Source organism: Oryctolagus cuniculus, chromosome 9 (genome assembly GCF_964237555.1).
Source record: "Oryctolagus cuniculus chromosome 9, mOryCun1.1, whole genome shotgun sequence".
Classification (NCBI taxonomy): domain Eukaryota; kingdom Metazoa; phylum Chordata; class Mammalia; order Lagomorpha; family Leporidae; genus Oryctolagus; species Oryctolagus cuniculus.
In genome coordinates this window covers 80,633,479-80,657,185 of record NC_091440.1, presented here as the reverse complement: position 1 = coordinate 80,657,185, position 23,707 = coordinate 80,633,479, and the positions used below count along the sequence as shown (strand labels likewise).

Genomic DNA, 23,707 nt, shown 5'->3' with positions numbered 1-23,707 from the left:
ACCCAGGGTGCCGGCACCGTAGGTGGAGGATTAGCCTATTGAGCCACAGCGCCAGCCATTATACAGTTCTTAAAAGAGGAAATATTAAGGACCAACAAATACATGAAAAAATGCTCAACATTACTAGCTATTGGGGAAATGCAAGTCAAAACCACAATTAGGTAACATCTCACTCCTGTCAGAATGGCTAAAATCCAAATACCAAAGAGTAACAAACACTGGACAGAATAGGGACAAAGGCGACAATTACAAACTGTTGGTGGAAATGTAAATTAGTGCAGTCACTGTGGAAAATAGTGTGGAGATTTTTTAAAAAACTAGAAATAGATTTACCATATGATCCACTACTTGGTATATACCCAAAAGATTTGAACACAGTGTACCAAAAAGATACCTGCACCACTGTCCACAACAGCCAAAATTTGGAACCAAGCAAGGTGTCCATAATCACATGAATGGATAAAGAAAATGTAGTATATACACAAAATGGAATATTCTTCAGTTATAAAAAAAGGAAGACATTCTACCATTTGCAGCAAAAAGGATGCAACTGGAGTACATTGTGTTGAGTGAAATAAGCAAGACCTGGAAAGACAAATAATGCATGTTCTCATATGTGGGAACTAAAATTTGAAAAAGAACCAAAAAGAGGAAATGTCTGTGTGTATTAGTATTGCTACAAATATAGTTTTGTAAAACTGTGTTTTATAACTTTGTCAAACTAATGGTTAGAATTATTATTGGGGCCGGCGCTATGGGCACCAGGTTGGTCCTCTGCCTGTGATGCTGGCATCCCTCATGGGTGCCAGGTTCTGGTCCCAGTTGCTCCTCTCCCAGTCGGGCTCTCTGCTGTGACCCGGGAGGGCAGTAGAGGATGGCCCAAGTGCTTGGGCCCCTGCACCCACATGGGAGACCTGGAGGAAGTGCCTGGCTCCTGGCTTCGGATAGGCACAGCTCAGGCTGAGGCAGCCATTTGGAGGGTGAACCAATGGAAGGAAGACCTTTCTCTCTGTTTCTCTCTCTGTCCAACTCTATCAAAATAAAAATTTGGCTGGCGCTGCCGCTCACTAGGATAATCCTCTGCCTGCGGCTCTGGCAACCCGGGTTCTAGCCCCAGTTGGGGCGCCAGATTCTGTCCCGGTTGCTCCTCTTCCAGTCCAGCTCTCTTCTGTGGCCCAGGGGAGGGGGCAGTGGAGGATGGCCCAAGTGGTTGGGCCCCTGCACCCACATGGGAGACCAGGAAGAAGCACCTGGCTCCTGGCTTCAGATTGGCACAGCTCTGGCCGTGGCAGCCATTTGGGTGGTGAACCAATGGAAGGAAAACCTTTCTCTCTGTCTCTCTCTCTCACTGTCTAACTGCCTGTCAAAAAAAAAAATAAATAAATAAATTTTAAAGACAATTATTATACTACTTCTTTATAACTATAGTTATATGTGTATATAACTCTAACTATATAGTTACATCTACTGTGTTATAGTTACACTAATATTTTAATGATCTGTGATTACTTTAAAATCTACTCTATATAGGTGAAATGATAATTTTTCCATTCAATTACTGTATATATCCATTGTCTATATTTTCACTAAAATAGGGTCTTTTTGCTTTTTACTTGTTAAACTTATTTGGTGAAGTATTAAGCCTTTTTACTGTAATGTAATTTTAAAATAGGTTATCTCCAAAACCAAAAAAAGGAGGGGGTGGGGGGAGAAGGAAAGAGGCGGGAAAGCAGAGAGGACGGAGGGAGGGTGAAAGGGAATATCATTATTTTCTTAAAATTGTATCTATAAGTTGCATTGAATCTGTTATAAACCAATTAAAATTAAAATTAAAAAATTAAAGCATTCACTCTGGGATATACTGTTTCAGAAAAAATTCACGTGTATTATTATTTACCCACTTGTAATTATAAATATGGCATCAAAACATCTGCATGTTAAAATAGCTGGATTGGCTCTCAGTTCTTTCCCGAGATGCCCACTTGATCTGTCAGGTGTCCTTTTATTCATTAAAGTTTGCTTCAATATTCACGTGCAAAAAATAGATAAAGAACTTGGTCAGAATACTCTGTGCAAACTTCACGCCAGAAGCTTCCTCTATAGATGCACACACATACACACATTTACAGTAGTATGTATATGGTATATGTAATAGTATAATAGTGTATATATACCATATGGTGTACAGTTTAAGTGAATAGTTAATATATTTTAAAGCATAAAGTGTTAGGGAGAAAATAACCCAAAAACTAATTTTTTTTACTAAACAAACATTATTCATGAAGAGTAGATCCTCCTCATTCTGCAACATGAACTTTTTTACCACAATGTGCATTTCTCTGGGGGCTCCTGCTATCTTGCTCTGGTAATTAGAGTAAATCAAGATAAAGGCAAAGAGAATGCATTTTGATTTGTGGAGAGGGTAGCAAATAGGTATGGAAAACCTGGGGTCAACTTCAGAAATTGCAGTGATGGTTGGGGACTCTAACATGATAGCAAAGCAGATGAAAACATTATCTTGCTCACTGGGGCCAAATGTTTAAATTACTGAATGATGCTTAACACTCGCCTGTGGTAATTATTTGTTAACCAAATCCTGGAAAGGAGAGCTCTGAAACATGTCTTAAATATGTTTGTTTAAAAGATATCAAACATTTAAGAGAAATATTGCATTTCCAGAAGTAAGTTATCACCTGAATTTCATTTGTGATCTAATGAAGCTTTATTGTCATGAAGTTCTCTGCCATAGGCGCTAAGTAAGCAAGAAGCAGTCTCTTGGGTTTTTGGTTACATCAGAAAACCTAGGATAAATGAAGGGATTAAACAGTGAACACACTAATTGTACAAAAATGTCTATTCAGTATATTTAGAAAACATTCTCATAACTTATAAAACTTACATTTGACTTTTCAAGGAGTCTTCAAAAAGTTCATGGAAATATGTATTATGAAAAAACTATGCATGAATTTCAAGATTTTTGCAATCATATATAATTATCTTTTAATTCCATTTTCCACAAACTTTTTGAGTATTTGTCCATGGGAGGTTTGCTAATCTACATTTCAGAAATATTAACTATAAGTGTGTGTATATGTGCATAAAATCAAATTCAGTGTAGACAGAATAATACCCTTGAGATTTAATTTTGTATAGAATTATTTTAATGTTATATCAAGTCATGGAATTGAGTTTTCCTGCAGATATGCTTTATATTTTTATCTACCAATACAATCACCCTTCTTAGAAGAAATTGGCTTCACATCACGACAGTGTAAAGGAAGAGGGCAGAAACAGCAAAAATGCAAGGTACGGTTAGCATTAATTCTGGAAAATGTACTAACTGAAGGTGGGAAGACTATTAATTTGTACTTGAGAGTACTTAAAAATGTTCATGAAAATGAAATTGAAATATATACTTACATTGGTGCTAATATTTTTAAATTCATTCAAGAGGCAATGTCATCAAAATCTTATGGAAAATGCATATGATAAAAAAATGTGCATGAACTTTTTGTTCTCACACACACTATTAAATGACTACTCTAAACATATCAATAATCTTACACCTATTTACATTGCAATGATGTTTTTCTTTATCAAAAAGTAAGAAGGACAATATGAATTTCAGCTGTACTTTTCACTTTCACCTCACTGGTAAAAGTGCAAAATGCTCAGATGCTTTAAAAGGCATTGTTAAGGGCCAGCGCCACGGCTCACTAGGCTAATGCTCCGCCTTGCGGCGCCGGCACACCAGGTTCTAGTCCCGGTCGGGGCGCCGGATTCTGTCCCGGTTGCCCCTCTTCCAGGCCAGCTCTCTGCTGTGGCCCGGGAGTGCAGTGGAGGATGGCCCAAGTACTTGGGCCCTGCACCCCATGGGAGACCAGAAGTACCTGGCTCCTGCCTTCGGATCAGCACAGTGCGCCGACCGCAGTGCGCTGGCCATGGCGGCCATTGGAGGGTGAACCAACGGCAAAAGGAAGACCTTTCTATCTGTCTTTCTCTCTCACTGTCCACTCTGTCTGTCAAAAAAAAAAAAAAAAAGGCATTGGTAATACTGAATACGAGCTGTAAAAATATGTCTATGTTGGGGCCATGATTGTGCTACAACAGGTTAACCTGCAGCCTGAGATGCCAGAACCCTGTGTGAGCACAGGATGAGTCCTGGCTGCTCCAATTCTCATCCAGTTTCCTGTTAGTATGCCTGAGAAAGCAATGGAAGATGGCCCAAGTGCTTGGGACCCTGCCACCCACATGGGAGACCCAGAAAAGTTCCTGGCTACTGGCTTCAGCATGGCTGAGCCCTGGCCGTTGTGGCCATTTGGGGAGTGAACCAGTGGATGGGAGATCTTTCTATGTCACTCTGCCGTTCAAATAAATAATATTAAAAAATGTAAATGTTATAAAATGAAGACCTTATACAAATTGATAAGAAATGACATCTCCAGGAAGCCTTTCCTGAACACCTTGCTTGGCCTAAATACTCTTTCTCACATAAACTATTTGTTGAGAGAGTCCATGTTCAAGTGTGGGCGGGATTTTAAAAGAACTTTAAGACTTTGATACTCTTATATATGAATTATAGATTGAAGCTCAAGGTAAAATGTATTAAATGAGAAAGCAAACCCAGAAAACCTCCACATATAGAGGTAATCTTGATCAGAGAAAACGAGGTTAAAAAGAAAAAAAAAAACCTGTATCAGTTCAGAAGTGATGATTACACTAGTATGTCATTATGAATTTATATTATAATAAACTTTTTCATTTTACTTCTGAATTACAACATATAGCCTAGATTATACAGAGGACTTTTTTGTACTGTGTTTATGTTGGTTATGATGAAATGGCAACAGAGCAAATTATTAAAATTTCAGACAGAAATATTAATTTTCACTTAAATTATCTTACAGATAAAATTAAGAAGTTATGCTTATTTATAATAAAATACTTACAATCCAAATAAGATAGGCATGTGGCTATATTCTAAGCACATAAGTTTAAAATATTATCATTTGATTTGCTTAAAGCCAGGCCTCCCCCTGGTACTGTGTACCCATGAAGACATATATGAGAGATATTTTGACAAGAAGTCAGATCCCTAAAATCTAGCTTCCCTTTCTCCTGTGCAAGCTAGAAAAAACAAGTCCCCAGATTGTCTAGCATTTGGATGGCAATACCATTGGTGCTGTGGATATAAATCAGCAAAACATGGACCTGGTGTTGTGGTGCCTCAGCTTAAGCCATAGCTTGCGATGCCAGCATCCTATATCGAGCAACTGTGTGAGTTCCAGCTGCTCAGCTTCTGATCCAAAACCCTCCCAATGGGCCTGGAAAGGCCAGCAGAAGATGGCCCAGCACTCGGGCTCCTGCCACACCTGTGGGAGACCAGAATAGAGTTCTTGGCTCCTGGCTTTTGCCAGACCCATAGCTGGCTATTATGGTCATTTGGGGAGTGAATCATCAGATCTGTCCCTTCCTCTCTCTCCGTTGCTCTGCCATTCAAATACATGTATACATATACACACACATAAATAAACAAATCTTTTAAAGTAAAACTTTGGAACATTTCAAGATCTTCAAGTAAAACTTTATATTTGGTGCCAGTGCCTTGGTATAGCGGGTAATGCTAACGTTTGTGATGACAGCATCCCCTATGGGCTCCAGTTCCTGTTCTGGCTGCTCCACTTCTAATCCAGCTCCCTGCTAATGGTCTGAGAAAGCAGCAGCAGATGGTCCAAGTTCTTGGGCCCCTGCACCCAGGTGGGAGACCCAGAAGAAGCTCCTGCTCCTGGCTTTGGATCTGCCCCACCCCAACCATTGTGGCAGTGAACCAGTGGATGGCAGATTCTCTCTTTCTCTCTCTTTCAAATAATTTTTTTAAAAAAAGTTTATAAACTACAAATTTAAAGCATAAAATGCACTCTATTGTATAAAAACCTGTTATTTGATTGACATAAAGGTAAGAATTCCATACCAATCCCCTATTCACATATCTTAAAAGTTTATGAAGCCAATGTATCATTGTACTGATGGCTTATTTGCACAATAAGCCCTAACATGGGCTTCTTAGTCAATTCAGTCAATTGAATAAAAAATTCTATTTTAAGAGTTGTTAAAAAAATAATAATTTCAGAATATAGTACAAAGGTCTTCAGAAAGTTCATGGAAAGCACAATTAAAGAATAAGAATACTTGAGTGCAAAAAGAAGTACAAATCTGTGCATTGTTTTTCATTATATACATTTTCCATGAAGTTTTTGAAAACCTTCATATACATGAATTTTATTTTGCACCAAAATAAACTTACTTTGTAATTCAATTTTATTTGAACTTTTTGAAGTACTCTTACATGTTTTGCCTTTATTTTCTCACATTTTCCTTATGTATTTTCCTAAGGAATTTTTTTCTTTTTATTACACTACAATATCATATGTACAAAGTATCAATTCCAGTTAGCAACTTTAATCTTCTTTCCACATAGGAAGCCAAATTAAATTCAGAAATTTTGATCCATTTCTTATTCTATAAGATTATTCCATGGTCCAGTTGCCCTAAATAGGCATAAGAGGGAAAAAAATTTGAAGGGAATCTGAGCCCAGAATTATTTTATGTAACATTTATCAGACAACTATCAACAAAATAATCATTTTAATACTTTTACATGAGAAAGTAAACCAAGAAGATAAAAGAATTCTAATACTGACTTTTGAACCAATATGAAACATAATAAATTAACTGATATGATTACATTAGTTCCATAAGATACACTTACTTTTTCATGTATTGGTTCATATCTATTAGTTTTGCAACCCTATTAAGTTTGTAAAACCTTTGAAGAAAAGAAGTCTATTTTATGGAAGATATACAGTAATGAAGTTCATTATTATGAGTAGCCTATGAAAACCTGCCACATATTGTAATCATGCATCCTTTATTTAATCTGAAAGAATTCAAACAAAATAACACATAAGATAAAATTATTATCCCTAAGCAAGATTATTTCAAAAAAATTTTAAAAACAGATTGTCAATTGTGTCTAAATTCTATGGAAATATCTTAAAGTACTTAGGTCATTATAAATTCCATAATTATATTCTTAAAGTTCCCATAAGACTAAATATCCTGGTAGAGTAGACAAAGAGCCAACATTACATGACTGAAAAATCCCACTGTACTGTTATATGCAAATCATGCACATCTTTGCTAATAATCAGGCTATATTACCATGACCAACATTCAGGTTTTCTTGGGTGTGTTTAAAGTAAATAGGTATTCTGGGAGATGTTTCAGGCAGCAAACTCAGAAAATATATAAAATATATCTCATAAGAATGTCAAATATTATAGCTGGAATAGACAATTCTTCCATTAGTTGAAGGAAACCAGATTCAGAAATAACTATGTGTGTTCAGGAAATAACTGGCTGGGCTTTCCCTTCACCCTCTTACCAGGGTCTGGGGCCTTGCCTTTGGGCATTTGTTTTCCAAAGCATATTGTGCATGACATTGGGAGATAAGAATATAAGTTTCATATGTAATTATAAATTATTGGAAAAACCAGCACATAAAATTGATTTTTGAGTAATTAGCTCAGGTTATAATTAAGTTTAAAAGATTTGTGCTTCAAATATGAAATAAGAATATTATAGATGGTAGAAGAATGTGACACATATTGTGACTGTGGCCTGAAAAATGCAAGAAATTTGAATAGCCAAGGAAGAGAAGCACACAGGAGTGCCAAGCTTGGGGTCATGCCAAGGCATCTTGCTTTATGAAATGCACTGCTAAGCATCATAATTAGTACAGAGCCCTTTACAAAGCAAGTGTTTTTCCATTAGTGAACATTGTCCTTCCTAAAATAATGTCAAGTTTGCTGTATAAACGTGAAATATAAAAAAGAGAACTTTTTAATCCAGGAGGAAACATAATAGATAAAGGTAGAGCTCAGCCCGGAGGGAGAACTGGGGAGGTTTTGATGTCAGCTAGACCAATGCTAACGCTGATCATGTTCTAAATGCTTTCAAATTAGGTTCATGACCAAAAAATAACGTTTCCATTCTCTTCAGATATATGGAAAACATAAGAGACAAAGTGTTGTCTCTTTACTTTGAACCTATTCCTAAATGTGCTTGAATTATTACTTATTAGTAATTAGTAGTGTCACAATCCATTTTGATGTTCTCAGCCTAAAATCATTGCTTGCACAGTGGTGGGAAATATACATACCTACATGTTTAAACCTCATTCATACGTGCCTTCACACTAAGTATACACTATGGCTTGAGTCTTAACTAATGATAGACTAAAACCACCAATATCACTCAATCACATATTATCTTTATTCATTGTTAAAAATAGAACTTTTTAAAATCTATTCTTTATTTTTTTTAACTTTTATTTAATAAATATAAATTTCAGAAGTACAACTTTTGGATTATAGAGATTTTTCCCCCCATAACTACCCTCCCACCCACAAACCATCCCATCTCCTACTCCCTCTTCCATCCCATTCTTCATTAAGATTCATTTTTAATTATCTTTATATACAGAAGATCAACTTAGTATATACTACAATAAGTAACAGATATAATTTGTAAACAAATGTATATAATTGGAGATACATTAAAAATGTTTTCCTGAGGCCAGCGCCACGACTCAATAGGCTAATCCTCCGCCTACGGTGCTGGTACACCGGGTTCTAGTCCCGGTCAGGGCACCAGATTCTGTCCTGGTTGCTCCTCTTCCAGTCTAGCTCTCTGCTGTGGCCCGGGAGTGCAGTGGAGGATGGCCCAAGTGCTTGGGCCCTGTACCCGCATGGGAGACCAGGAGAAATACCTGGCTCCTGGCTTTGGATCAGCGCAGTGCGCCAGCTGAAGCGGCCATTGGGGGGTGAACCATCGGAAAAAGGAAGACCTTTCTCTGTCTCTCTCTCACTGTCCACTCTGCCTGTCAAAAAAAAAAAAAAAAAAAATGTTTTCCTGAGATGGGTGAGCTGAAAAAGTGGACGATACCAGTAGTGAGTCTGATATAGCAGTTGGTCTTACTTTAGTTTCTGAAGCATGTGATATTCATTTGACATAGATCAAATCAAGGACTTGGTTGCTCTGTTTTTGAAAGATACAGCTAAAAGATTTAATCAAGAAAGATTCATTAAAAACTCAACTGCATGCAGCATTTCAGCATATTGGCTATATGTGTAACTGTGAGGCTAATCCTCAGGTTAATCTGCATAGCCCATCAATTTACTCCAAGTAGATACTAGAGCTCTTGAAATTAATCCCATACCATCATCTCTTTGTCGATTTTAATCTGAGGAATTAGAGATGTGGAATCTTGCACGTGAAAAGCCTCAGAGATAGAGGTAGTCATTTCTTTAATTTAAAGCTCATATTTAAGACCTAAATTAGGAAATTCACTTGATGACCAATAGCACTGTGTGGTTGGAACATTTTGAAGATATTTAGGTTTAACATGAAAAAGTAGTATGTGAAAAACATGAATTTTATTTTAATGTATTTCAGTTTGTGCATAGCAGAGGGCTTTTACATTTATAGTATCTCTAATCACTTGACATCTCATTTTTGAAAAAAAATAAAATGTCTATGATTTAAGAAAAGTGTGGAAGTTTTCAACTTGAGGGCTTCCTCAAAAGTGACATTTACTTGCTGAATAATAACGTGTTAGATTTATATACTTGCCATTCATTTCTTTCCCTCAGCTGAGCAAATAGCTGGCCAACTCAGCGAGCTCTGCAGAATGGCATCCGTGTATATGTCCCTTTATCACTGCACCAGCACTGAGCTCCATTTATGGAAGAGAACAGGAGAGTCTGTCCGCATTGACCAATTGCTGTATTTTAGAGGAATGAGAAAAAGAAATGGACAGAGGGATGACCAAGATACCCCAAACTGCTATGCTTTTGCGTATGCCTTTCCCTCTACCTGGAAGCCCCCTCCTTCCCTGTGGCCATACTCAATACTCAGAATGCCATTTACCTGAGGAAGCCATAGGACCAAAAAATCAGTATAGCATTGATCATTTCAGGTCTTGAGCTGACATATTTGTTTCCAGCCTATTTTTATTTTTCCATAGTACTCAACCCAGTGGGAGATTATGGGGAGCAGAAACGTATTAACTCTTTATTGACTGCATTAATAAACTAGTGAGAGGATGAATGAAAATAGATAAGTTGAAAGAAGTTGTGTATTTTGAGTGTGTCCCCTCTAAAATCCAGGTATTGCTGATGTAGTAGTGTGAAGACATTGGCCTTATCAGAGGTGATTTAGCCTCAAAGGTTCATCCTGCATGAATGAGTTTAAGGCTCTCATAAAAAAGATGTTATGCCTCACTTTGTCTTCTGCCACAGGAGGATGCAGCAAGAAGGCCCTCATGAGACTAATGCCAAGGTCATGAGGCTGAACTTCCCAGCCTCCAGAGTTGTGAGGAAATAAATTTCTGTTCTTTGTAAATTACTCTGTCTCAGGTGTTTTGTTGTAGCACCACAAGTAGACTAATACAAGAATGCAGTTCTCTAAGAGCTGACTTTTAATTCAAACGTTTCTAAAGTATTGTAGACGTTGCTGTCTTGATGATTGATACCTGTAATTGACTAATCTGTCTTCATCTTGCAAAGTCTCTCAAGAAGACTACCTGTCAGTCATCCACACACCCATATCAGCTATTTATTACCCAAATATTCATAGTCATAGTAACAAAATATAAGGGGAATCAGCTTTTCCACTAAAGATAGAATAAAAATAGTAAAGTATGAGAGAATTAAACACACTATATATATATATATAGTTTAGAGTGACAAACCTTAGTACAGTTTGACAGAATTTTGTGGAATCCTTTTCTTTGGAAGGTGCTTACAAAAGCATTCTTACAGTGTTTAATATCTTAATGCTTTCATTGCTGTGATTTAAATCAATTGTCTGATGGCAGCTGGATGTACTGATCTTTTAAAACTCTCCAAGTTTTCTTATTCAATAAACCTGACAACATTTCTTTAGGATTTCACATTTTTCAAAAGTCCTTCTGAAAGAATTTCATCATTTAATTTTTACCAAAGTGCTGATTGGTATGCATAATTGCTTCCATTACTTTAGTGCAGAAGCTGATTCTTGATGAAATAATTTGCATTAAGTACTACAGATTTGGAGCACAGACCTCAGATTCAAATGAACACAAAATGAGCCAAATCTTGCTACATCCTATTTTATCATGGTAGTAATGATCAGGATAGCAGCAACCCTTCTCTATAGAAAAAAACATACTGTAAGACAGGTTTAGTATAAATTACTGTTTCACTTAAAGGGAAATCAAATATTAAAAATGGAAGAAATCCATTTTCTTTCATAGGAACTTTCTTTCATAGGAACAGAGTTATAATGAATAATGCTATGAAACAAATGACTAAATAACCAGAGTTATAGCTGATAGAATAAACTCCAGAATAGAGAGTTCAGAAATAGACACACATATCTAGTCAACTGGTTTTTGAAAGAACAAAGACAACCCAAAAGAGAGGACAGTCTTTTCAATAAATGATACTGCAACAGCTGAAATACACATGCAAAAACAAACAAAATAAAGGAATCTAGATACAAGGTTTTGTGCTTTTTACAAAAATTAAGGATTATAGATGTAAATTTAAAAAGCAAAACTATAAAACTCCTGCAAGATTGGAGAAAATCTAGGTGATTTTGTGTTTGATGATTTTTTTTACCCAGAAACCTTTTATTAAGATAATCAAAGTTCATACATTTCATAATGCAAATTTTTTAAGATATGAAAGCCTGAAACACAATTTATGTAAGCTGTTTAATTAAAACTTCAAAATTTATGTTTTGTGGAAGACATTGTTAAGGGAATGAAAAGCCAAGCCAAAAACAAATTTGCAAAACACATTATCTGATAAAGAATGGTATGCAAAATATTCAAAGCACTCTTAAAACTCAATAATAAAAACAATCTAATCCAAAATGGACAAAAAGTCCAAACAGACATTTCACCAAAGAAGATATACAGATGTCAAATGAGCACATAAGAAGTTGCTCCACATCATGTATCATTTAATTATCAAAACAGTAGTGAGATATCACTACACATCTGTTGGAATGGCTAAAATCAAAATCACTGACAGCACTAAACTCTGATGGTGATGTGAAACTACAAAAATGTTCGTTCATTACTGTGTGACTGCAAAGAGGCATAGCCACTTGGGAAGATATTTTGACAGTTTCTTACAAAATCTACTCTTACATATGATAATACAATTAACATTCTTTTGTATTAACCCAAATGAGTTGAAAACTTCTGACCACACAAAGACCTACACATGAATATTAGATTTTTTTTATAAGTACCAAAACTCAGAAGCAATTGTAATGTCCTTTGATAGGGTAATGGATAAACAAACTGGTGTATCACATGATGGTATATTAGATGATAAAAAGAAGGGATCAAAAAAATTAAAGAAGGGATCAAACCACGAAACAAAAACAGAGGAACTTTAAATACATATTGCTGAATGAACAATCTGAAAAGGCTTCATATTATATGATTCCAATCCTACAATATCCTGGAGAAAGAGAAACCATGGAGATAGTAAAAAGATAAGTAATTGTCATGGATTCTGGAGTAGGGAAGGAGGGATGATAGAACATTTGAGGCAGTGAAACTATTCTGCATGGTACTGTGCTGGTGAAACACAGCACTACGTAGTTGTCAAAACCCAAAGAATGTGTAAATTGTACTAACCCACAAAAAGATCAGAGCATGAATCTTAATGAAAACCATGGACTTTAGTGAACCTTGCATCAGTATTGGTTCATCCGTTGCCATAAATGTATCACACTAATAAAAGATGTTAATAGTAGGAGAAATGACCAAAATTGTGGAGTCAGGGGAGAGGGCTAGATGGGAACTTCCCTTTCTATTCAATTTTTCTGTATTGGAAACTAAAAGTGCTCAAAAAAGAAAGTATATTAATTGAGATATATATTAAAAAAACAGTTAAACCAAAATAGAATTTTTAAAAAATAGTAGCATATTTGTTAAGAGTTTGAGGGTTGTGGCTGAGTTAGATGAACTAAAGGAAGAAAATAGACTTGACTCAAAGCCAGATTGGCCCAAAGATTAAAAAAAATCTTGCTGATAAATGCCCATTTAAAAGATCTATTTATTTATTTGAAAGTCAGAGTTACACAGAGAGAGGAGAGGCAGAGAGAGGGAGAGAGGTCTTCTGTCCGATAATTCACTCCCCAATTAGCCGCAACAGCCAGAGCTGCGCCGATCTGAAACCAGGAGCCAGGAGCTTCTTCTGGGTCTCCCACACGGGTGCAGGGACCCAGGGACTTGAGCCATCTTCTACTGCTTTCTCAGGCCATAGCAGAGAGCTGGATTAGAAGAGGAGAAGCTGGGACTAGAATCCGGCTCCCATATGGGATGCTGGCGCTTCACGCCAGGGCGTTAACCTGCTGCGCCACAGTGCCGGCCCCAGATAATTTTTTTTTTTTTTTAAGATTATACCTATTTACTTGAAAGGCAGAGTTACAGAGAGGAATAGACAAGAGGCAGAGAGATCTTCCATGCACTGGTTAACTCCCCAGATGACTGCAAAAGCCAAGGCTGAGCCAGGCTGAAGCCAGGAAACAGGAGCTTCCTCCAGGTCTCCCACGTGGGTACAAGCATCACAGTATAACTATTCTGGATTATACAACAACAACAACAACAACAGCAGCAGCAACAGTGACACTCACACACATTTTGATCTCTGGCAGGAAGTTCAAAAAGGTGTTTGATGAATGCAGATCTAATAGTTAAATTGATATTTTTAAGAAATTCAATTTATAGAACTCTCATACATATTCAGAATATCTTACATATTACAATTTAAATGGATTTAAAGACTTTATATTAATATTCTTCTTTCATTTAGTACTTGTTAATCCCCATTTAAATAAGTAGAATTTGATTTATTAAATACATCATAACACAATGAGAACATTTTCTGGACAATTAACTTTTAAATTAGCCCTTTCTTCTTGCCCATTTTCCTTATAACTCAGATTTTGAGAACAGAAGGGTGATGATTGTAATAGCTCAGTATTCATTATTTATCAATCCTTTATTAGAATTCTGGTTTTGAAATTCAATGATTCTACAGTAAAATCTCTTTAAATAGTCATTCAAGGATTTTCCCATAATAGTCCTATAGTTGATCTATATAACTTATAAATGCATCCAAAGAATTTTGAATCAGTGTGTATATTTAGGTGCCATGAGTTATCAATGGATCCAAGATCAGTTCTATAACCTGCCTTGATAATTATCACAATAGTTAAAGAAACCTATTGTATCCTACATAAAAATAAGTACAAACCAACAATATCCATTTGCACTTGTTAGTCTTCAAAGGGAATTTATTTCTGTTGCACTGTTAAACTGGTGTTTCAATTTATGTATTCTTCATTCTATTTACATGAATTATCATATTTAATTTCAAACTATAAATATACCAATGTTATAAACATTTATTATAACAGATACTTATAAAATATTTTATAGGACTCAGGAGAAATTATTTTTTAGAACTAAACCATTTCAGGGAAAGGATAACAAGTGTTGAAAATAAATGATGGAGCCAGCACTGTGGCATAGTGGGTAAAGCCACTGTCTGTAGTGCCAGCATCCCATATGGGTGCCAGTTTGAGTCCCAGCTGTGCCACTTCTGACAGCTTTCTGCTATGGCCTAAGAAAGCAGGAGAAGATGGCCCAAGTGCTTGGGCCCCTGTACCTGCATGGGAGACCCAGAAGCTCTTGGCTCTTGGTTTCATTTAGGTGCAGCTCCAGCCATTGCAGCCAACTGGGGAGTGAACCATCAGATGGAAGACCTCTCTCTCTCTGCCTCTCCTTCTCTCTCTATAACTTTGACTTTCAAATAAATCTTTAAAAAAAAAAAAAAAAAAAAGGATGGGACCAGTGATGTGGTGTAAGGAGGAAAGACTCCACCTGCAGCACTGGCATCCCATATGAGTGCCAGTTTGTGTCCTAGATGCTTTACTTCTGATCTAATTCTCTGCTGGTAGCTGGTACACGTGGAAAAACAGCAGAGGATGGCCTGGGTCCTTGGGTCCCTGCACCCATGTGGGACATCTGGAGGAAGCTCTTGGCTTCAGATTGGCCCAGCTCTGGTCATTGTAGCCATTTGGGGAGTGAACCGGTGGAAGACCTTTCCCTGTCTCTCCCTCTCTCTGTAACTCTGCCCTTCAAATAAATGAATAAATCTTTAAAAAAAATTAAATGATTTGATGGAGAGCTGTATTTGATTACAATGGTGCTTGGAAGACCCCTTGGCTGGCACCGCGGCTCACTAGGTTAATCTTCTGCCTGCATCATGGTATCCCGGGTTCTAGTCATGGTTGGGGCGCTGGTTCTGTCCTGGTTGCTCCTGTTCCAGTCCAGCTCTCTGCTGTGGCCCGGGAGTGCAGTGGAGGATGGCCCAAGTGCTTGGGCCCTGCACCCGCATGGGAGACCAGGAGGAAGCACCTGGCTCCTGGCTTCGGGTCGGCGCAGCGCGCTGGCCGTATCAGCCATTTGGGGGGTGAACCAACGGAAGGAAGACCTTTCTCTGTCTTTCTATCTCACTAACTCTGCCTGTCAAATAAATAAAAGAATAAATGGGACCCCTAAACTTCACAATAAGGCAAGATTATTAATATTCATGTAATATATACTATGTACTAGGTGTTCTTTTCTACACAGCAAATTATCATTACACAAATAATTGAAAATGAGATAATTGAGGTTAAGAAAGATTTCTCAAGGTTATGTAGCTAATCAGTGGCAGAGCTGTAATGGAAATCTGGAATGTTTTCCACTCCTGTTCTGAATTGTATTCATTCTACGATGCTTAACAGAGATGGGTATGCCAATGCCATGGCGTAAAGTGAGTAAAGCTGCTTGCTGCCTGCAGGGCCAGCATCCCATATGGGTGCTGGTTTGAGTCCTGGCTGCTCTGCTTCTGATCCAGCAAACTGCTAATGGCCTGAGAAAGCAGCAGAGGAAGGCCCAAGAGCTTGGGCCCCTGAACCCAAGTGGGAGACCGGGAAAAAGCTCCTGGCTCCTGGTATCAGAACAGCCCATCTCTGGCTGTTGTAGTCATTTGAGGAGTAAACAAGTGGATGGAAGATCTAGTTCTCTGTCTCTCTTTCTCTCTCTTTCTGTAACTGTCCTTCAAATAAATAAATAAATCTTTGTTTTAAAGATTTTTATTTATTTATTTGAGAGATAGACTTACAGACAGTGAGAGGAAGAGACAGACAGAAAGGTCTTCCATCTTCTGGTTCAATCCCTAAATGGCCACGACAGCTGGAGCTGAGCAGATCCAAAGCCAGCAGCCAGGAGCTTCTTCCGGGTCTCCCACTTGGGTGCAGGGGCCTAAGTGCTTGGACCATCTTCGACTGCTTTCCCAGGCCATAGCAGAGAGCTGGATCAGAAGAGGAACAACCTGGTCCAGAACTGGTGCACATAAGGGATGCTGACGCCACAGGAGGATTAACCTACAGCGTCACATCACAGGCCCCATCAAATAAATAAATCTTAAAAAAAAAAATAGAGAGATGGGTACTGATAACTGAAAAATCTAAAATTATTACATCAGACATGGGTAAAATCTCTCTTGTTCAAGTTTTGGAAAGATGGAATTAATAGCATGCCAACAGTCCTTTAAAGTGGCAAAGAATCCAACTTTCCCTTAGTGCAACCAGAAGGTAGACTATAATGTCCAGAAACCCCTGAGAAGGACTACCAACCTTTATCCCGAAATCTTTCAATTAAGCTGTTAAGAAATATTTCCATTTTCAAAGAGAAACGTGTGAACCTGAAACTATCTGTAGCAGAGATAAAGCGGAGAGGTTTGACTGTGACGAGTGAGATCCCGTTTCTTATACCCCTTGCCCAATTTCAGCTTCTGCCATTTCATCAAATGTCTCCCATAAAATCGGGCAGGTAGGGATGCCCAAAGTCACTGTTTCCCAGACTTGGCTTCCTCTAATACCCGTTCTCTGTAAGCTGACTGTGAAGCTGTTCAAAACTACTTTCACAGTAACAAGCATTTTGCCTATCAGTTAAGATCCCTGCGTTCCATATCAGAGGGGCTGGGTTTGAATCCCATCTCTGGCTCCTAAGCCCAGCTTCTTGCTGGTGCAGGCTTTAGGAGGCTGCAGCGGTGGCGCAGGCAGTCAGGTCTCTGTTGCTCACATGAGAGCTCTTATCTCCTGGCTGGGGTTACTGGCAGCTTGGGAGTGAACCAGTGGATGGTAGCTCTGTCCGTCTTTGTCTCTGCTTCTCAGATACATTATGGGAAATAAAACCTACTAATTTAGTAAACCAAATGACACCAGGAAAATGGTTGCAGTTGCTATGTGTTTTCTCTTGCTACTTGGAGTCGGCACAATCTATAGTAGTCAGTAGACTCACTCAGAAGCTGCCACTGTTAATCAACTTTACTAATTCAGAAACTCAGTCACAGACTTAGAATCCAAACGGAGCCCATGTGGAAACACCATTAGCGGTGTGGAAAATGTGCCTCGTTCCTCTCTTCTTCTTCTGCATCTCCCTAATGCTTGTGCTGCTCCATCTGAGATATTTTTCTTTTGATGGCTCTGCTATTTGAGTCTATACTTTCTCTGCATTTTGATGAATAAGGTTTTCTCTGTCCTTATAGCCTGGGCCCTGTCTGCTTCTGGAGGGCCTGTTAGTACTTTGGCTTGCTTCTTTATTTCTTCTTGATGTTTAGTGTAGGACAGCATGAACCCCAGAAGCCACAGAAAAGTGAACAATGTATCCATCTCCCTGTTCTGGCTCCAGTGCAGCACATTACAGCAACTCCTATCTCCAAGCTACATGTCACTTCACCCAACCAGATGAGTCTATACACAGTCTCTGGACTCCATCATGACCAATAGTGATCATCATGATGGATATTAACACATGGAACCTTTGCCACATTGGTGGGTATTACACCAAGGGACATCAGGAGTAGGGACCTTCTCTGGAGGGACATGTGGACTTAACCTAGTCTAGGTACTTGACAGAATCCTTATTGCTTAAGGGCAACATGTGAAATTACAGAACATAATGATGAAAACACACTCAGTGTTCGTAATCATTTGGATGCACAAAGGAATAAACACAATGAGGTATCACTTCACATGTGTTAGGATGAAACTCTGCATGGCTTGGGAGAATGTTAAATGGTGCAATCACTATGGAAAACAATATGAGAGTCCCTTTAGGAAAAAAAAGATAGTTACCATTACCATAAGATCCAGCAATTCCACTCCTGGGTATATGTCCCAAAGACATGGAAAGAAGGGCACAAACAGGTTTCTGTACACTCAAATTCATAGTTACATTATTCATAATAGTTGAAAGAAACAGCACAAATGTCTCTTGACAGATAAATGTACACATAGATATGTAAATACAATGTAGTATAAACATATATAGCACATATACACATAAAATATAGAATACTATGTCATACATATGTTGTATAGAGAGTGCTATTTAGCATTGTAAAGGAAAGAAAAAATTTGATGCATATTGCAACATAGTTGAATCCTAAAGACATGCTAAGTGAAAAACCAGACATTAACGGAAAATATTGTACAATTCCACTTACATGAAATATCAAAAGGAAGGAAATTCCTAGAGACAGCAGAATGCTGGTTCCTAAGGCCTTAGGGAAGGGGCAATGGGAATTACTATTTAATGGGTATAAAGTTTCAGTTTGGGCAGATGAAAAATTCTGGAGACAAAGTAATTACGGATGTACAACAGTGTGAGTGTACTTAATGCTTTGAACTATGTACTTAGAATTGTCAAAAATATGTTTTTTATAGTATTAAAATGTATGTGACATAAAAGTAAACTAAAAAAACGAAAGCACAATTGGAGATGACCAGTGAGATTCACATATTAAGATGCTTTAGTTACCAGCACAGAAGAGAGACCAAAAGAGATCAAACTTTGGAGTTAAGAAAACCATACTAGCTAATATGGCAGTGCTAAAACCTAAAACCCCATGATCCTAAGACCCTCAACCCATAGTCTGTTATTCCAATGTTACCTCCCTTTCCTGCTAAGTGGCTTATTTCACTCAGCCATATTGATTCTTAGCTTCTTTGCAAAGTTCCCAGGTGCCCCAAAGTCCATGACTCCAAATAACTATAGTTTTTTTCTGTGGTAACAGCTGGCATTTTTGATACAAGGTCTTTAGAAGAATGAGATTGCTGCTTTTCCAACAAAACTATGAGCAGGTTTTTGGTTCTTAATACGGCGTTACTTACAGCTGGGTTGTATTCCCCGCCACACTGACATAGTTTGACAGCTGGAATTAAGTTTCATGACCTAACATGCCAACTTTGTGAAAGGGCCAGATGTTAGATGAGCACAGGACAAGTCATCTGATCCTTTCCCATCCTCTTAATTCCCTGTTAGACCAGATGTCCAGAGTCATGCAACATATTTTGATGAAGGGTGGCCAGAGATGGCTTAAGACCCTGCTATGTGAATCTTAGCACCTGCTCTCATCCCTGTGGGAATTCACTACCCTCTCATCCTACTTGGGGTAAAACTGTGTTGACATTGGTTCTCCTTTGAGACTCCTGTCAATCATGCAAAATGCTGATATATAACAGTTGTGATATACTGCAATTGTTCCTATTCGACTGAGTTCCCCAGTTTCAGGCACTTTCCTAATAGTCTTGCAGCGCACCAGTTTTCCAATATTACCCATCAGTAATGGGTAATATGTAAAAAAACTTCCATTTGCAAGTGTCAGGCAGTGTGCAAGTTTCTTTACTCACAGTCTCTAATCCTAACACCAGTCCCACAAATTGGGCAAGATTAGTTTCATTTTGAAGGCTGAGCAAACACTATGATTAAAATGGTTTTTGTCCAATTCCTTAAAAACAGAAGAGCACACCCTTCGGTTCTCTGCTCTGATCATGGCTGGCCTTTAAACGTTTTCTCAGTCTTCTAACTCCAGATCATCAGTCAAAAGTTTTCCCTAGCTAGAACAGTGCTTCCCAACATTTGATGTGCATGGGACTCAGCTGAGTATTTTGATAAATGCAGACTTTAATTCATTATGTCTGAGGTGGAACCTGAGATTCTGCATTTGCAGCAGTTTTTCCAGTGCTTCCCAATGCTTCTGGAGATCCTAAACCGAGGGAGCAAGAGTCTACATCTGTACTTTCCAGCATGGTAACCTCTAGTCACAGGTAGCTATTACGCACTTGAAATGTATTAGCCTGAACTCAGATGTGCTGCAAGTGTAAAATAAACACCAAATTTTGAAACCTTCATGTAAAAATATTGTAAAATCTCACATAATTTTTATATGAAGTTAAAAAATGTAATATATTAATATATTAGGCTACATAAAGTGACTTACTAAATTGCCTTCACTATTTTTATTTTACTTTTTAAAATTGACTACTGCAAATTTGAATTTGCATACGTGGCCCATAGTGTATTTCTTTTGGACAGTGCTGCTCTAGACAATCTTCCTGAATTTTCTCTACCCATTTATAATTCAGCTCACTTCCCCTGTGTTGCTCTAAAAATCACAATCTATGACTTGCTGGCTAAGCAGTAAGCCTCTGAAATTCCAAGTTTACCTTTCATTCTTCATTGCAGTATAAGATTGCAACTTATTCCTCCTTGTATCTACAGTCCACAGAAAGGTACCTACCTTTGAATAGATTCTCAATGATGACCTAAAAGTCTGTGATGGCATTTGATAACGCAAAAGTCCTAGCACCACACATTTTAAATGGAGGGAGGGTTTCTCGATTGGTGGACAGGATCATCCCAAGTCAGCCACAAAGCACTGCTCACAGTTTTCTGGTTTTCCTGACCTGCTGCCCTCTCTTCTATGGGAATTCTCAGTAACTGTAAAGTAAACCTAATCAAAAGGTAATTAGGAAGGCAAACTACTTTAAGAAAAGCCATCAGCTGACGCATTCCAAAGAGAGATTTGAGGATTATCTGCACCACTGATTTCCTCCTTTAAGATAATTAAAAGTTGATTGAAAGAAAATTGCTTAAAAATAAAGAAGGTGACTGCTTCTCATTCAGTACCACTGTCACAATTGAAACAAGGAACTGGAGAAGGCCCTTGGCTAAAGGTAATGGACATATCACAAATGTTCTGTCAAATAGGATTTAAGAAGAATTTACTGGTCTTCAACTAGAGGTTCAAGGATCACTCTCTACCGGTATTAAATGTACCTTCTGGTACATCTTCATTCAGTCACTATCCATTCACTGATTCATTTACTCCCTCACTTATCCACCCCCCTCATTTAAGTCATAGGCTCATTCCTTCAACAAGCAATTTTCTAGGCTCCTACAATAATCCAGGTGCTGGTAACCCCAAGATTCATAAAACAGTCCAGTGCAAGGGCCAACTGCTTGAAAATTCTTACATAAACAGGAGTTTCCAGATCATCTGCTTTCCCTACTGATCTCCTAAGTCTGGTGCTTTGCTTTACTCTTCAGACCAATCATTCTTACATCAGAAAAACCGTATAGAAAATTTCAAGCGGGCTTTAATTATGCCCAGTGCTGAAGATACTTTGAGGACTTAAAATTATTTTTCCAACTTAACAGTTTTTAAAAAAATATTTCTGGTACTTGTATAACAGAAAAATATTATGGGAAAGAGTCCATTAAATTAGCATATGCAGTTTTTATATTCTAGTGAAGTTTGAAATCTTCTATTCCTTTTTTTAAAGATTTATTTGAAAGTCAGAGTTCCACAGAGAGAGAAGGAGAGGAAGAGAGAAATAGAGAGGTCTTCCACCTGCTGGTTCACCCCCTAGATGGCTGCAATGGCCAGAGCTGTGCTGATCCAAAGCCAGGAGCCAGGAGCTTCCTCCAGGTCTCCCACATGGGTACAGGGGCCCAAGGACTTGGGCCATCTTCTACTGCTTTCCCAGGCCATAGCAGAGAGCTGGATCAGAAGCAGAGCAGCCAGGACTTGAACTGGCGCCCATAGGGAGGCCAGCACGGCAAGTGGTGGCTTTACCCACTACGCCACAGAGCTGACACCATGGTCACTCATTTTTAAAACAAGCTTGGCTCTTATCTGTGGCATCCTCCTTGAAGCACTTCCCTATAAACTCTCTTGCCTTCCCCTTCCTGTAGCTGCAGCACTTCGCTGCAAAGCGAAGGCAGATGCATAGTCAATCCACATTTTCAGGGACCCAGGCCTGTCACTTGCATGCATCCATCCACTTTGTCTTCTGGGTGGGAATATGCAGTAATTATCTGGAGTCCCATTGTAGATTTTTTTGTGAAAGAAAACTCTTTTTTTTTAACAATAAATAGATAAGTTCCAATAAAAAGATGAGGGCAGGCTTTTGGCTTGGCAAGCATTTGGCTTAGACTCCACATAGGGCACTCACACCCATATTACAGTGCCTGGTTGAAGTCCTGGCTCCACATCTTCTTAAAAAATTAATTTATTTGAAAGGCAGAGGCCGGTGCCACAGCCCAATAGGCTAATCCTCCTCCTGTGGTGCCAGCACACCGGGTTCTAGTCCTGGTCGGGGCGCCAGATTCTGTCTCATTTGCCCTCTTCCAGGCCAGCTCTCTGCTATGGCCTGGGAGTGCAGTGGAGGATGATGGCCCAAGTGCTTGGGCCCTGCACCCCATGGGAGACCAGGATAAGCACCTGGCTCCTTGCTTCGGATCAGCGTGGTGCGCCGGCTGCAGCAGCCATTGGAGGGTGAACCAACGGCAAAGGAAGACCTCTCTCTCTGTCTCTCTCTCACTGTCCACTCTGCCTGTCAAAAAAAGAAAAAAGAAAGTGATGGTTTCCTATTGGTGCTGAGCGCAGTGGCTGGACAGCAGGCACAGGTCTGTGGGTCTGGTTGCTGGCGGCTCAGTGCATGAGGTCAGCCTACACAGCTGGGTGCTCAGAAGTCTTCACCCCACACCTCGCCAGGGAGAGCTCCTTCTCCCTTGTAACTGGGCCCTGGGTGCGAGCTGTCTCCTCTAAGATACAGAATTGGGGGAACCCCCCACCCCCCCGTCTCCACTGTCTTCTTCCCTTTCTTGAGGAGTCACTGCTGCAGGGAATCAGAAACGTGGGAAAAAAAAAAAAAAAGAAAGGCAGAGTGACAGAGAGAAAGGGAGAGACAGAGAAAGAGATCTTTCATCCACTGGTTCACTCATCAAATGGATGCAACAGCCAGGAGTCAGTCAACCTGAATCCAGAAATCTGGAACTCCATTTGGGTTTCCCACATGAATGGCAGGGGTCCAAGCACTTGGACCATCTTTCGCGGCTTTCCCAGGTGCATTAGCTGGGAGCTCCATCAGACGTGGAGCTGCCAGGACTTGACCTGATGCTCAGTAGGGATGCTGGTGTTGCTAGTGGTTTAACCAACGTGCCCAACAATGGCCCCCAGCAACACTTTGGTTCCCAGCTTCCTGCTCATGTGCACCCTGGGAGGCAGCAAGTGATGGCTCAAGTACTTGGGTCCCCACCACCTGGATTGATTTCTGGTCTCCTGGCTTCAGCCTGGCCCAGCCCCAGCTGCTACAGACATGTAGGGAATGAACCAACAAGAAAAATCTGACTTGCTATTTCTGCAATATATGAAATAAGGAAATAAATGTTTTCCAAAAA

The 23,707-nt window shown here is 39.0% G+C and overlaps 1 protein-coding gene across 6 annotated transcripts in view; it reads right to left on the bottom strand.

Moving 5' to 3' along the window:
• The window catches only part of STARD13 (StAR related lipid transfer domain containing 13), a 583,995-nt gene that overhangs the window by 479,491 nt on the left and 80,797 nt on the right, over positions 1 to 23,707 (bottom strand). For 2 of the 6 annotated variants that reach the window (XM_070049034.1, XM_051831808.2), the window contains exon 2: positions 2,694 to 2,801. The exons of the other annotated variants lie outside the window; for them this stretch is intronic. The gene's annotated coding sequence lies outside the window, so the exon portion shown is untranslated. The remainder of the gene's footprint in view (positions 1 to 2,693; positions 2,802 to 23,707) is intronic. 6 annotated transcript variants of the gene reach the window in all.